This window comes from Camelus dromedarius, chromosome 14 (assembly GCF_036321535.1).
Source record: "Camelus dromedarius isolate mCamDro1 chromosome 14, mCamDro1.pat, whole genome shotgun sequence".
Lineage (NCBI taxonomy): Eukaryota > Metazoa > Chordata > Mammalia > Artiodactyla > Camelidae > Camelus > Camelus dromedarius.
In genome coordinates, this window is record NC_087449.1 from 22,336,671 (window position 1) to 22,351,609 (window position 14,939).

Consider the following 14,939-nt stretch of genomic DNA (forward strand, 5'->3'; position numbering starts at 1 on the left):
TTCCCCTGGGCTAGCAGTGCGCCACTGCCAACACACTGACTTAATAAGAAGTCTTGATATTTGAGAGCATCTTTCTACCTTATTCTCCTTTAAGAACATCTTGGCTATTCTGGGCCCTCTGCATCTCCATATACATTTTAGAATTAGCTTGTCAAGTTGCACACCAGAATAAAACAAACAAGGAAAAATTTAAAAATCTGCTTGAGATTCTGATTGAAATTATGTGGGATTATAAGCCAATTTAAGGAAAACTTGACAGTTTAACAAAATCAAGTCTTCCAATCCATGAATAATGGTGAATTTTTCCATTTGTCTTCTTTAAGGTCTCTGTATAACATTTTATAGTTTTCTTCATAGAAATCTTATATATTTTATATCACTTATTCTTAAGTACTTGATTTTTTTAAATTGAAGTAGTCAGTTATAATGTGTCAATTTTTGGTGTACAGCATGATGTTTCAGTCATACATATACATACATATATTTGTCTTCATATTCTTTTTCATTATAGGTTATTACAAGGTACTAACTATAGTTCCTGTGCTATACAAAATAAACTTGTTTTTACCTATTTCATATATAGTAGTTAATATTTGCAAATCTTGAGTTTATCCCTTACCCTTGGTTACCATAAGATTGCTTACTTAAGTACTTAATTTTTAAAAACTCCAATAAATAGTCTCTCTTTTTAAGAAACTCATTTTCTAATGGGGGCTGGTATACAGAAATGCAACTGATTTTTAAATTATTGGTGTAACCAGCAACAGTAAAGACTAGAGCAGAAATAAACAAAAGAGAGAACAGAAAAACAACAGAGAAATCAAAACCAAAAATTGGTTCTCTGAAGAAATCAACCAAATTTCAAAACCTTTAGCTAGACAGAGAGACAGAAAGAGAAAGAGAGAGAGAGAGAGAGAGAGAGAGAGAGAGAGAGAGAAGTCAAACCACTAAAACCAGGGGTGAAAGAGGCACTACCAACCTTCCAGACATAGAAAGGGACGTAAGGCAATACTACAAACAACTGTATGCCAACAAGTTAGACGACCTAGGTGAAACGGACCAATTCCTAGAAAGACACTGTTATGGATTAACCTGCGTGCTCCCTCAAACTCGTATGTTGAAGATCCAACCCCCAGTACCCCAGAACATAACATTATTTGGAAACAGGGTTGCTGTAGATATAAGCTGAAGCCATACTGGAGTAGGTGGGCCCCTAATCCAAAACCACTGGTGTCCTTACAGAAAGGGGAAATTTGCACGCACACACACATCTTGGGAAGATGAGAGAGAGGTCAGAGTGATGTGTCTGCAGACTAAGGAATGCCAAAGACCGCCGGCAAACCACCAGAAGCCAGGAAGGATACATGGACAGATGCTCCCTCACAGCCCTGGGAAGAAACCAACCTGCCAACACCTTGATTTTGGACTTCCAGCCTCCAGAACTGCGAGAACAATAAACATGTGTTGTTTCAGCAACCCAGGTTGTGGTCCCCTATTACGGCAGCCCTAGAGAGCTAATGCGGACACAAACTAACAAAACTGACTTAAGAAGAAGCAGAAAACAGGAACCTGTGAGAAGTGAAGAGGCTGAATTCTTGTTATCTTCTCACTGATCTCTAGCAGAACTGCATTATAGTTTAAAACATACTCTAGAAGAGGGGTTGGCAAACTGTTTCTGTGAAAGGTCAAACTAAGATTTTCAGGCTGTGCGGGCCACGTGTGGTCTCTGCTCCACACCCCTGTCTAAGTGTAAGCCACCCCTTCCCTGAAGCCATGTTAAGTGCGGGCCGCGGGCTGAGCCTGCTCTCCAGCTACACCGCGAAGGATGGAAGCCATCACACAGCAGGCGCGGAGCACCTTCGTCACCGTGGGGACCGCTACTGCACAGCACTATTCCTGACTACATGATTTCAAACCATGAATTTTTGAGTCTTGTTTCATGGTCTAACAGATAGTCTATGGTTCAATTTTTCATGTAAAATTAAAAAGCTTAAGGCGAAAAGGAGGATAAGAAGGGGCAGGAGAGCAACGCAGTGCCAAGGGATGCAGAGAATCAAGGGCGTATTTCCGCCCCACCCTTGTGAGATGAAGGCTCTGCACCTTGCTTTACAGGGAATCAGAGGGAGCTGCACTGATGTGGATGCTTCAACCACCTGGCCCTGAGGTAAGCCCCAACTTTGAGCCCTTATAATAATAATACGTACTGACACTTGCTGAGTGATTATTAAGTGCCAGCCACTGTCCTGATTTGTATTCATTGACTACTTGAATCCTCAACAACTGTATGCAGTGGGCACGGCCACCATCTCCTGTCGTAGAGCACCTCCTGCTGCTCTTTCCAGGAAGCCCCTCTCCGGCTCTACCTGTTTTCTCCGTCTCCCCGGGGTGGGCATCTGTTTTTTGTCAGTCCTGCACTAATCCCCTATAACCCCTGCCCCATCTTCTGCTTACAAAACACTTTTCTATTTGGAATTTGTTCCCTGTTGTTCAGAAGAGCTTGGCCCTATGATCCCCCTTCCAGAGGCCCACGACTCAGGCCAGGGCAATCTGATTACTCCGTCACCCCAGGTCGCACTGACAGGTTTGAGAAGCACCAGAGGACCTGGTGCTTGACTCATCTCCCCATCATCTGATATACAAACTCTGGCAGCTGTTCCCAGGAAATCGTGAACCTTAAGGACAATGGGGCTACCAGCACCTTCTCTGTCACTGCGAGAGCCCACAGACCCAGAGGAACACAGAAGACATGAAGAGACAGGAAGAGAAAAGGGACAAAAAAAAGAAAAAAAAAAGAGTTCCAATAATACCACTTACACATCTAGATCCAGCCACGCTGTTTACTTGTAGACATCTGGTTATGTGAATCAACACACTCCTTTTTGTTTTGTTGGTTTAAACCAGGTGAGTTTCTTTTTGTTGTTGTTTGTTTGTTTGCTTTTTGAGGGGGAGGTATTAATGTGTATTTACTCACTTACATTTAGAGGAAGTGCTGGGACGGGAACCCAGACCCTCACGCGTGTTGAGCACGCTCTGCGGCTCGAGCTACACCTCCCCCCCACCCCCGGGGAGCTGAGCTGCTAACACGCGCTGCCCAGGGCTCCATGCACGTCTCTCAGACTTACTTTGAAGCTGCTGTTTAGGCTGCTGCCTCTGCCCTTCCAGACGCTGGTCACTGTTCAAGGTCAAACTTAACAAGGAATCTGTGAGACACTCCCAGCGTCTCCCTTTATTCTGACACTCCTGGCATTTTAGCACGGTTTACAGAGTTCTCTGTGTTCATTAATCTGAACCCACAACCCAGACAAACGGAACCATACTTCAACACGCTCCACACCATCCCAGTTTCATCTTTATTAAACCATGTCCTCTCCCTAACTCACAGCTCACCTTTAACCCACCAACCTTTAAAATTCAGTCTATACCCCAGCTCCTACCAAACACCCTTCGCCTCTAGCCTCCCCCCCGGGATGTTCTCTCCATTCTCAGAATCCCACAGTGGTTCACCTGCCGCTCTAATCACAAGCCTGCTCATCTCCTGCTGAGCCAAATTATTACCCCTTTAAGGGCAGGGTTTGCATCTTATTCATTATGTGCCACACTACCTTGCACTACTACACAATATTTGAAATACTGAATGTATTTAAAGACAGCAAATACTTATGGAGCCTCAATTACAGACACAAATTGGGTTAGACAGTACTGGCCATAAAAGTGCTATCATAAAGCATGGTCCTTTCCCAGAAGTGCAACTGTCTTATGTTCTCTCATAGACCACATATTCAGTAAGGTTTCATTTACATCATACATTTCTTGTGTGGTCACAGGAGCACCTAACTCCAAGTCAGGCACGTAATAAAAATGCACTGATTTGCACAAAGGTGACAATGCTCTTGGCTGACCACATTCATCACAAAACAAAGGGTGATCTTTAGTGTTAGGATGATGGTAATTCATTCTAATAGAATGAACTGTGCAGCTCTTGTAAACAAAGTCTATTTTATGTTTTCTTCTGGGGGAAATTGCACTGGGGGCCTCTACTGGCTGGTACACATCTACCTCCTGGTGTCTGTCACAAGTGTTTCTGCGAGCAGGGGGCCCCCTCCCTCTCCATATACCCCCCCTACCTGGCCACAGGAGGGACTGAGGGCTCAGGGGTCAGAACTGAGACTGAATGAGACTAGGAGCCCTGAAGGTCCAGTCAGATCAGGTCACTTGACCTCAGGGGAATAAGCACCGGAAAACAAGGAGAGGCGAGGTAAAGGCGCACCCCCAGGTTTGGCTGGGAAGAAGAGGGAGCTGCCATTGCCCTCCCTCATCACCCCTGCCTATGCTGGAGGGAGTTCTGACTCCCTCAGTTGCTTGGAGCTTGGAGGGCCAGGCAGTGGATAAGAAGACAGAAGCTCCACACCCGCCATCCCCACCCCGCAGGCCTGCATCACACCTCTGCAGAAGGAAACTGAGGCCTAGGCCCTGAGCCAGGCCTCACATCTCACTTGGGCCACGCCTCCCTCTCGGGCCCCAGTCCCCGCTCAGTCCCATGGGAGACAGACATATACAGGGTGCCAGAACCAAGACCTGCCCACCACAAAGGCCTAGACGGCAGAAGGGACCCTGAGAATATTGATAAATATGGACAGTAGCACACTGGAGGCAGCTGGCCAAGCCCAGGCTGGGCAGGGAAGCCAGGTCCAGCCAACCCCGAGGAACCACCACCACTCTCAGTCACTCTTGTTTTGGCTCCTGGGGGCCACAATTGGCCACATGTTCTCCCCTCTTGCCCAGCAGGAGGCTGGGGGTGCCTGTGCCAGCAGGGCCTGCCCCGACACCTCTGTTTTGTAGAGCCCAATCATTGCTCCCAAGATTAAAAACCTCTCAGCTAAAATCCTCAAAGCCTCACATAGCTGGTGCAACCCCTCTCCCCAGTGGCTCTTCTCACCACGGTCTCCTTTGGGGCCGGGTTCTCCCCACTGTCCCATGGAGCCTTGAGGAGCCAGCTCCCCACACAGTCCTCTCTCGCCCTTCTCTCCTGGGTGGCCGAAGATTCCTTTGGGTCCAGAGGGACCTGGGGGTCCCATGTGTGCAAAACTCCCAGGGATGCCCATGGGACCAGGAGGTCCAGGAGGACCCATGAGCCAGTGGCTGATGGTCTCAGTGAAGGTGTTGGACAGAAATGGATCCTCATGGCTGGCAGATCCAGGCGGATCATGGTCCAAGAGGGGTTGGGGGTCCAGGGGCCTAGGTGGCCCTGGAGGGCCTGGAGGTCCCCTCTCTCTAGGGGCACCCATAGCTCCGGGCTGGCCAGGGCTCCTTCGGGGCCCTGCAGACCTGGCAGGTCCCTCATCCCCATTGGCCCCAGCTGCCAGGGTCTCCTTTTGGGCCAGTGGGCCCAGGAAGCCCCTAGGTGCCAACTCAGTCATCTCCATGAACAGTGAGGCCTTCACATTTTCTCTGGAAGCTTCCATCCCCAGGGCTGCCCTGGGCAGCTGGGGAGCCCCAGATCAGGGTGGGGTCCTTGGGAGCAACTGGGGTCGGGGCAACTGGGGTCAGGGGCACTGCCCACTTGGTGGCAGTCAGCACTGCCACCTTGGCCTCCAGCAGCTTCAGCCGCTCCATCCGCTCTGACACTTTGCTGCAGTTGAGACAACCTGAGAAGGCTATGGGCCAAAGTGCCATCCGCCACACAGTGCTGCCCAGCCACCCGGGCTCCATGGGGCCAGAGGAGCTTGAAACTTCCCCACAGCTTGCCCCCAAGTGCCCGGGGCAACACCTCCACTCATGGGCTATCACTGTCTTGTATGTTGCCTTGTGTGCGGGTCTCACCACAGTTCTGTAGCTGTTCCCAGGGCAGCTCAGAGTCCAGGGGCAATTCTGCAGCACTCGCTGAAGGTAGGTGCCATTCTGCACATGGCACGAGACGGCGCAGGTCACCATGAATGAGCACCAGTTCCTGCGTTCAGAGAATGGGATCCCCGACGCGCCACGCGATGCTGCCCCCAGCAAGCAGCAGCCTGAAGCAGAGCAGCATCCAGCGCCCCCAGCCTGGCATCTCCACCCTTGTCCCTGGGATGCACAGATCCCGGTTTCAGGCCCCCAGTGCAGCAGCAGGAAAGCGGCCAGGAGGCGGGCGCAGGGCCCAACAAAGTCTATTTTAAATCAAAATAATTCTCAGCCATCTTTTAAAAATTAGGCACAGTGACTTTCATACACTAAAAATTAAAACTATATATAAAATTTAATCTAAATCCTATTTAACAGGTATGTGTCATTTCCAAAATATTTTTAATATTAACATAGAAAACATGGGACAAACCAAAACTAACCTTAGGTCCTGAATGTAAGGTCAGAAAACTTTCCATAACAGTCAATGTACCTAAAATAGGAAGAAAATGGTAAAGTAAAATCAAATAAAAATCTACTGACCCAGGACAAATAATAATAATCTATTCTTATTTATTTAAGGAACATTTTTATTAAGCCTACAGCTGATATAATCATAAAATCTGCACTTACAACAGTATTAATAGGTTATTGTAAACAGACTTAAGAAAGAACTAAAACCAGGTAAATTGTCAAAAAGAGAGTAGTTTAGCATAAACTGACTGTCGGTACTGACAAAAGCTTTTCTAGTATTCAAACTGACAGTGCTGAAAGTCTCTTCCAATAAGGCAACACTTCAGCTCACTCATTCTGGAAGGCCATAGGTTCTCAAACCCACAACCATGGGAATTATTCTATTTTCCAGTATGAGAGTTTTCAAGAAGACTTATTAGTAGTGACTTACAATGAATGTACAGAAAACCTACCAAAATGGGCCTTTGTGATGACTTATAAAATGCTACAGGAAGGCTGTTTTAATTAAATAAAAATATAATGAGTGAAAAATAAAAATAGAAAACCAAGACCAGAAAAAAGCTGAGAAATCAATTAACCATGGGGACTAATATATAGAGATAGTGGTTTAAGTATTTAATTAATAATTTTTGAGCGTATCAAGAGCAGTAAGACATGAAGAAAAACATAACAGACCAGCTAATTCTCAAAATCTGGTAAAATGAAATGTATTAATTTCTTAAGAGACAATGTTACTAGTTTTTTTAAGTCCAAGAGAAAATTAAAGCATGGGGCCTTAGGAAGTTCACGCTGAGCCAGGTAATGAATGACCACATCATCAACAATGACGTGACAGTAGAAGAGAACCAAAGCCACATAAATGCTGCTAGCCTGACCACTGAGGAAAACCAAGCCTAGATCATTAAAATCAACTCCCTAGAGATGATTCTGAGGGTTCAGAGAACGTTGCCTGGGAATATGGCTCTGTGAGATAAGGCTCTCCACAGAAAGAACCTGCGCCACCTAAAGCAGTGATAATAAAGATGGGAACCACCTGCAGCAGACATCAGCTAGGGGGCGCCGGGCCGCGGGCCCCCCCCCAAACCCGGGCTAGAAGCTCACATGGCCTGCCGCCCCCAGGACGTGTTTCTCATGATCTGGTGCCACAAGACCGCCATCTTCACTGGCACTAGGCAGTCAAGCATCGTGTTCCAGCTGAAGTGCAGTGTCCAGGGCATCCTCAAGCGGCCAGTGGATGACCAGCTATTGGATGACAGCAAGACATTGGGCGAAGTGTGGCTTCACCAGCCAGACAGCATGGCTGCAGGCAGGCCCCAATAAAAGAGATCTGGATGTCTGCCCTGTTGCTGCCTCTTTCTGCACACCCTCACTGGGATGGGGCCCACTCCAGCCCACTCCTCAGGCCTACCAGGCTGGCCTGCTGGACAAGCCCTCTGGATCCAGCTATCCCTCAGGCCAGCCTTCAGGCTCCTCCCCCAAAATCAGCTGGGGTAGTTAAAATGTTTTCAGTATCTGGAAACAAAGTTTTAAATCCGCCATCTTGCTTCTCTGAGGGAAAACAAATCTTAAAGTAATATTTCTCCCTTAAAAAGAAAATGACATATTCAAAATAAAAACTATCAAATATTTAAGAATAACCTCTATTAAGAAATACGCAGGCCCATCATGAAAAAAAGCTAAACTTTTTAGTAATTGGAGATTTTTAATAAATGGAAATATACCAGATTCATGGATTGGAAGACTACATAAACATTTTAAAGATGTTCACTTCATGCCCTTCTCTTTGCTGGGCATGATGGTTCCAGCGTTCCAGCATTAAGTACGATGACTACTACGTTCTGGCATTGACTGTGTTAGGCAAGTGTTCTATTGCTCAATTTCTAAAAGTCAAAAGTTAGTAAATGGCATGAATTTTCAAATCATTTACTGAAATGTGCATGTAGCTTTTTGCCTTTGATATTCTGATGTGATTATGTAACTTCCTAATAAACCTTGGCCTTGATATATTATTATTTTAAAATGACATTGGAATTTTAGTATTTTCTTTTTACTATTAATTTCACAAGCAAGACTGATTTGTAGCTTTCTTCTTTGTGCGTTTGTGTGTGTGTGTGTGTGTGTGTGTGTGTGTGTGTGTGTGTGCGCACACGCGTACTGTGCTATCTTTGCTGGTCTTTTCAATATAAAATGGAACAGTTTCCATCTTTTTAAGCTCTAGTATGCTTTATACAAAACTGGACTTACTTGCTTCAAGTCATTTTCTAGATGGACACTTTTTATATATGCACATTACTAATACCCATTATTTTACTGTAAGAGTAATTTTTCCAGTCTTTTTGTTCTGATTTTTTCCATTTTTAAATTGTCTCCATTTTATAAATGAGGAAAAAAGATGTCAAAAACTTTGTTCAATACTTTCTAGCTTTGTTGGTTAAAAAAAACTAAAACTTCTAATTATAGTATCTATATAAAGTATACTTTAAGATGTATTAATTCCTAAACAAAGCAAGCTAGAATTCATAATGCCTGCTGAATTTTTTTCCAGAAAGTTTATAGCTGTAACCACAACCAAACTGAAACAATGGATAATTCCTTAATTGGAACACTTACAGGACTAACCATATCTCAAAAAACAACAGTGTCAATAGCATTTCTAATAAGTATAGCTATATTAAAAACAGAGCATGTGTTTAACACTCCCCTTTTATAGTTGTTTCTTTTCCCAAGCAGATTTTAGTTCATCACAGTTACAAACGTGAAGTCTTTCTATTTCAAATTCCGTGACTGCTTATTAATAAATAATTACCATCCATTCTATTTTTGGGATCTATTACTCCCAGATCTGCTGGAATGCAGTCAGAGCCACTGCTTCCAATGACATAAACTTCCTTTTCTACAGCTTTCTCATGATACTTTCAATATGTTAGTTCCAGAAACTAAACATTCAAGAAAAAAAATCTGAATCAGAGCTTTACAGAAACATCTAGACCAAAATTAAAATATTTAAGAACAAAGCAATTAAACTTTTAAAATGCTAACCAAAATGGCTCTACAGCAAAAAAAATAAGGGCTTTCAAGGTAGTAAGACTCAAGTTCACACCTTAAATCCATCACCTACTAAACTATAGAATTTATTTACAAATCACTTACATGGGCTACTATATTAATATACATTAAACATACATAAAATGGAAACAAAGTTGAGATTAAAATAAATACAACTCAAAATTCTATTTCCTTCCTGTACCCAATAAATCCCTTTGGGTAATCTTTACACAGAACCATCTGAAATTCATTTAGAGGTTTCCTTGTCCTTTCTCTTGGTCATTTTACCTCCAAATATTCCAAACTGGCCAGCAGTCCCCTGTGCTAGAATCACCTGTGCCACTCATTAAACATGCTGGTTACTCAGTCCCTCCCCAAATTCCCCAGTAACAGGTTTTCTGGGGTAGATGCCAGTAACCTGCATGTGCAGTGAGCCCCACAGGTGCTTCTTTGTCCATTAAAGGAGGAGACTCACCCCCCCAGACATGCTCCCTGGAAAATCTCACTTGCTGTCCTGACTCCAGCTACATCATGCCAATGGCTTCCGGCTTCTCTCTCCAGAGCTGCACACTGATGAAGGTGCCATATCTGTGGCCTCTGTTACAAAAGTCAGAGGACTCACAAGAGTACAGGACCTGGGGCAAAATCAATTTCACTTTGGCTTCATTTTCCCTCCACTATTTTCTCTTCAGCCAAGTTTCCTCACTTACTTAAAAAAATAATTCCACTATTTTGTATGCATTTCCTGTCTTAATTCAAAAATATCTAGCAGACACCTCAGTTTCAGCATGTCCAAAATCAGAATCATCTTTCTCTTAAAACCAGCTTTTTTCTCCTCCAGTTCCTGGCATAGGAGACAATAAATAATGTTTAAAAGCAATCATTCAGTCGTTTCTGTATTTTATGATAGAATGCTTGTTTACATATGCCTGACCAGGTTTACAGATATCATCTGATTCTCACTAAATAAACTGTCACAGATCAGAGAAACGAGTGAAAAAACAAAACAAAACAAAACAAAACAAAAACCCTGCAAAAAACCAAATTATGACCCCCACCTGGCAAAGTTAGCACATCTACCCCTGGGAGTATAACTCATATCACAAAGTGAAAACAGACATGCATGTAGCGCTTAGGGGTGAGCAGGTTTTGGGGGCAAAAGCTAGAGATGCCCATGAATCATCCACATGGAACCAGCCAGATGAAGGTAGCTAGATCCACCAGCCCGGAGTTTAAGGGGCAGGTTCTCACTGGGAATAACTTAATGTGGCATCACTGACATATAGTATTTATAGCCAAGGCTTTCGGATCTTTCTGACATAATCCCAAGAAATGCATTTCACATAGCAGCTCCATGCACGAATATATCTAGCTGAAACAAAGTGTTCATGAACTGGTCATTTACCAGTATTATGTGTAATTCACCCTATTTTCTATTTCAGTTTATCTGATACTTCCTTTTTAATGCCTGGTCTCAACCCACTGAATTGATTTCACAGTTTAAAAAATACTGGCTCGTGGGGGAGGGTACAGCTCAGTGATAGAGCATGTGCTTAGCATGCATGAGGTCCTGGGTTCAATCCCCAGTGCCTCCATTCAGGAAAAAGACGTATAAAAATTTTTAAAAAATACTGGCCCAGTTACAGTTTCTGTGTGTGATGATGAAAAAGTTCTGGAAATAAAGTGCTGACAGTTAACACAGCATTGTGAATGCACTTAATGTCACTGAAGTATATACTCAAAAATGCTTGAAAAGGTAATTTTATTTTATGTATATTTTACTGCAATAATAATAATAATAATATTAAAAAGTGGTCAGGAAGTATAAACAGAGAAGAGATTCTAAGGCTTAAGCTCTGAAGTCTCTGGCATTTGGAGGAGGATAAAAAGATCCAAAAGAGGAGACGGAGGCAAAGCTGGTGGATAAAAAATAGCTAGGAGAGGGCAAGAATTCAGGGCCATGTGAGGAAAGGAGAGAGTGATGGACTGGGCTCAATGCGGGGAGACAGGACTCAGAAGAGGACTGAGAACTGCTGATGGGATGTGACAGGGGTACCTGGGCAGAGCAGTTTCATTTGAGGAGGAAGGATAAAAGCATCTTAAAAGACTCCTTTGAGATAGAGGAGGAGGTGGGGAAGGAGAGACAGTAAGTAAAGGGAGCCCTTTCCAGGAGTTTGCTAGATGGCAGTAGTGGGAGGAGTGTGGAGAACTAAGGGAGGTTTTTCTTACAATGGGAGAGATAATCCCATGTTTGTATGTTGAGGGAAATAACCCAATTGAGAGGGAGAACATGATGATAATTGTAAAGCTGTAAACATGAAGGCTTTGAGTCCCATGCCCAGTAGAAGCGGGTTCAGCGCCCTGCGATGAGAGGTGAGAGGAGTCAGGGTGCGATGCAGGTGGGCGGGTAGGAAGACCTGGGGTAGGAAGAGGAGGTCTCTTCTGACAGCTTCTACTGTCACAGTGAAAAGTAAGAAAGAAAATCACCGGATAAGAGTGCGGAAAAAGAAACGGGATGCTAAAAGTGTGGGGAAAAGAAGTTATAAAACTGCTGCTTCAGAGAGTAGGAGAGAATCGCCTAGAGAAACAGACCAGGACTGCTGGAGGTGCTGAGGCCCTGGGGGAGGCTTATCCCCACGTATTTAAAGTGGGACCAGTCAGCAGGGGGATATGCAGGTAAAGAGTGAGCAGGGAGCTGGAATAACCAGGGCTGGGGTTTTTCCAGGGCACTGGGAAGGGAAGGACTAGGGAGCTGGCTGAGAAGGTACGTAAGATAGTGATTCAAGCAACGAACTACAGAACCACATCCTAAGCTAGTTAAGAATGAAATAAATCTAAGTAAACAACAATTTAAATACATTTTTACTTGATAACAATCATAAAGACCTTTCTGCTTACATTTTTCAAATTATCAATAACTTTCAGATGCTTAGTTTTCAAATGTTTTGCCACTTGTGGTAGCCTCCTCAGAGAAGTAAACGTCACCAACATTCACCCTGTTCCACGGACCAAAAGTGTGCCCCTCGCATCCAGTCCAATAGCAGAAGCTATGATTCTCCTCTCAAAACACCTGAACTCAGCCACTTCTCAGCACCTCTAACACTCCTGCCCTGTGCTTGGCTTACTTTGACCATCCACTCTTGGTCCTCTACCATCTACTTTTCTTCTCAAAAGCCAAAGAATCTCAAAACTGTAGATCAGATCATGCCCTTGCTTTCAACCATTCAATGAGTCTGTCACATTTAGAAGACAGTTCAAACCCTGATCTTGACCTTTCAGACCTAATGACCTAGCTCCAGAGTACCTCTCCATCTAACTTCCCACCTCTCTGCCCAGCTCACCCAACCACACTGGCCTCTGGCACATTCCTCGGTCTTGCCAAGCAAATGCTCACCTCAGGACCTTTGTATCTGCTCTTTCCTGGAAGACCCTTCTCTTCAAATACTCAGGTGGTTTTCTCCCTCACTTCATTCTGGTCTACATGCAAATTTCAATTCCTCACAGAGACCTTCCCCGACCATCCATCTAACAGAGACTGATGCGCCAATCTCTTTACCTCCTTTCCCTGTTTTATTTTTCTCCAAAGCACTTGTCACTACCTACTGCTTCAACCTTATTTCTCTGTCTCTCCCACTGACTGAAGGCTCTGTGAGGGATTTTTGGTTTTAGGCACATTATGTTCCTAGACTAGTGCAGTCTACATATAATAAACATTCAAGAAATATTTTTTGCATAAATGAACAAGTCCTTTTTTAACCTCTGTACATATTTTAACATATATACTGGTACAGTAATACAGAATGTAATTAGAAATAAATAAATTTAGATTAGGGGTATATGCTCAAACTTTTTTTAAAAAGTCTGGCAATTATAGCTGTAGCCACTAAATAAACCAGCATGCATTCCTTGAGTCTGGTGTCATTCTCTCTCTCAGGAGACCTTGGTCATATTCATTTGCTTGTCACAAGAAGTGAGAATTCCCCATATGGGATTAAGGCGCTGAATCAACTCTTCTGTCCCCTGCCCTTATGTTTCTCTGGAATATAAAATACCAGATTCTGCTAGAAATGAATAGGTTGTTCTGATAAAAAGAGAGGCTGATTACTTACCTGTCCTACACAATTGAGGACAACTGTTGCCGGTGTAGCCATTTCATCAAGTGAGGCTAGACTGGTGATATCACAAATTATTATTCCAACTTCAGATGACAGTGTTGGTCTTCCTAAAATAAGAAATAAATTGTCTTAAGCAAATCCTGATACAGTATTAGATTTCCCAGATCTTCTTTTCATAGTAACCAGTGATGGTAAATTTACTAAATATATCGAAAGCTAACTCTCCCTCTCAAACAAAAGACGAAAGGGTTTTTAACCAGGTAATAAAAAAGGAAAAGACTATGAGGAAAATGGAGTTAATTCTAAGGATTGCTAAAAAACATTACTAACCTTTAAAAGAAAATCTAACATAAGGAACATGTAAATGGCGGGCCTTCTAATTTAGAGGTCTCGCTATCGGCTAACGGGACTGCTGGAGAATTCTTACAAGCAAAAAATAAATTAAAAATAAAGCTTCAGGAATGTTATCAGTAAAACTCTGAAGCATTCTCTCCCATCTCCAAAACACAAGGCAAAGTACAAACAATTCCAAAGAAACCAGCGCTCCACTTTCGTTTCCATCAAATACCGAGTGAACTCCAGCCCCACCAGCTACTAAATGGGATGGAGCTGGGAAAGGAAAACCTGAAGTTCTCACTATTTCCCCAGCGGGGCTCCCCAAGTAAAGGAAAAACTCAAGCTGCGAGATTCAATCTGTTTTTCTGTTTGATGTAGGGAGCGAAACAAAGCTGACACTACTGAAGCACCGCTCCCCTCCTCCCGGCCTCCAGCAGGGCTGGGGAGACGGAGGGGCGCTGCGGGAGGAGGGACGCCCATTTCCGGCGCCCTGAACCCCTCAGTCCCGAGAAGGGGGCTCCTGGGGGCGAGCGGCGGCGGTGGCGGCGGGGCCGAGCCCGGGCCCAGCCCGCCCCCCTCACCCGGCTTCACGGCAACCTCTCCGGCACTCGCCGCAGCTTCTCCGGGGAGCGGCCCGCGCGGCCCACGGCAGGTGGGAGGTCCGCTCCGGGACACCTGCTCTGTCATGAGCTGGCCGGTAAAGTCAGAGGCGCCGAGCACCGCCAGGCGGAAAGGCCTCTGCTGCGTCGTCAGGGTAAGCCCACAGCGATGCGAGGCCCGGGCAGACTGCGACCACGCGCCTGCGCCTCAGGCAGCGACCCGGGTACCGGGAGCAGCAGCCCCTCCGCCTGCGCGCCGCCGCGCCAGAGCCTCGCCCACGGCCACGCCCACTCCGCCGGGCGCCCACGCCCACCTTCAGGCAGCCACCCGGTACCGGGTGCAACAGCCCGTAAGCCGTGGGCGCCGCGGTCTCCCCCGCCCGCGCTGCCGCGCCAGAGCCCCGCCCACGGACGCGCCCACCCCGCCTGGCGCCCGCTCCGTCCCCGCGCCTCCTCTCGGGGGCTTCCCGTACTGGTGTCTGCGGTCTTGGCT

The 14,939-nt window shown here is 45.2% G+C and overlaps 1 long non-coding RNA gene and 1 pseudogene across 6 annotated transcripts in view; both read right to left on the minus strand.

Annotated features, from left to right (window-relative positions):
• LOC105107131 (uncharacterized) overlaps positions 1–14,698 on the minus strand; it is a 60,831-nt gene extending 46,133 nt beyond the window's left edge. For all 6 annotated transcript variants that reach the window (XR_010383798.1, XR_010383797.1, XR_004140841.2 and 3 more), the window contains exons 1-3: positions 14,429–14,698; positions 13,506–13,618; positions 6,321–6,370 (exon numbers count right to left, since the gene is read on the minus strand). This is a non-coding gene — a long non-coding RNA (uncharacterized LOC105107131). The remainder of the gene's footprint in view (positions 1–6,320; positions 6,371–13,505; positions 13,619–14,428) is intronic.
• LOC135322870 (EMI domain-containing protein 1-like) lies at positions 926–6,273 on the minus strand (annotated as a pseudogene).
• Positions 14,699–14,939: the final 241 nt, after the last annotated feature.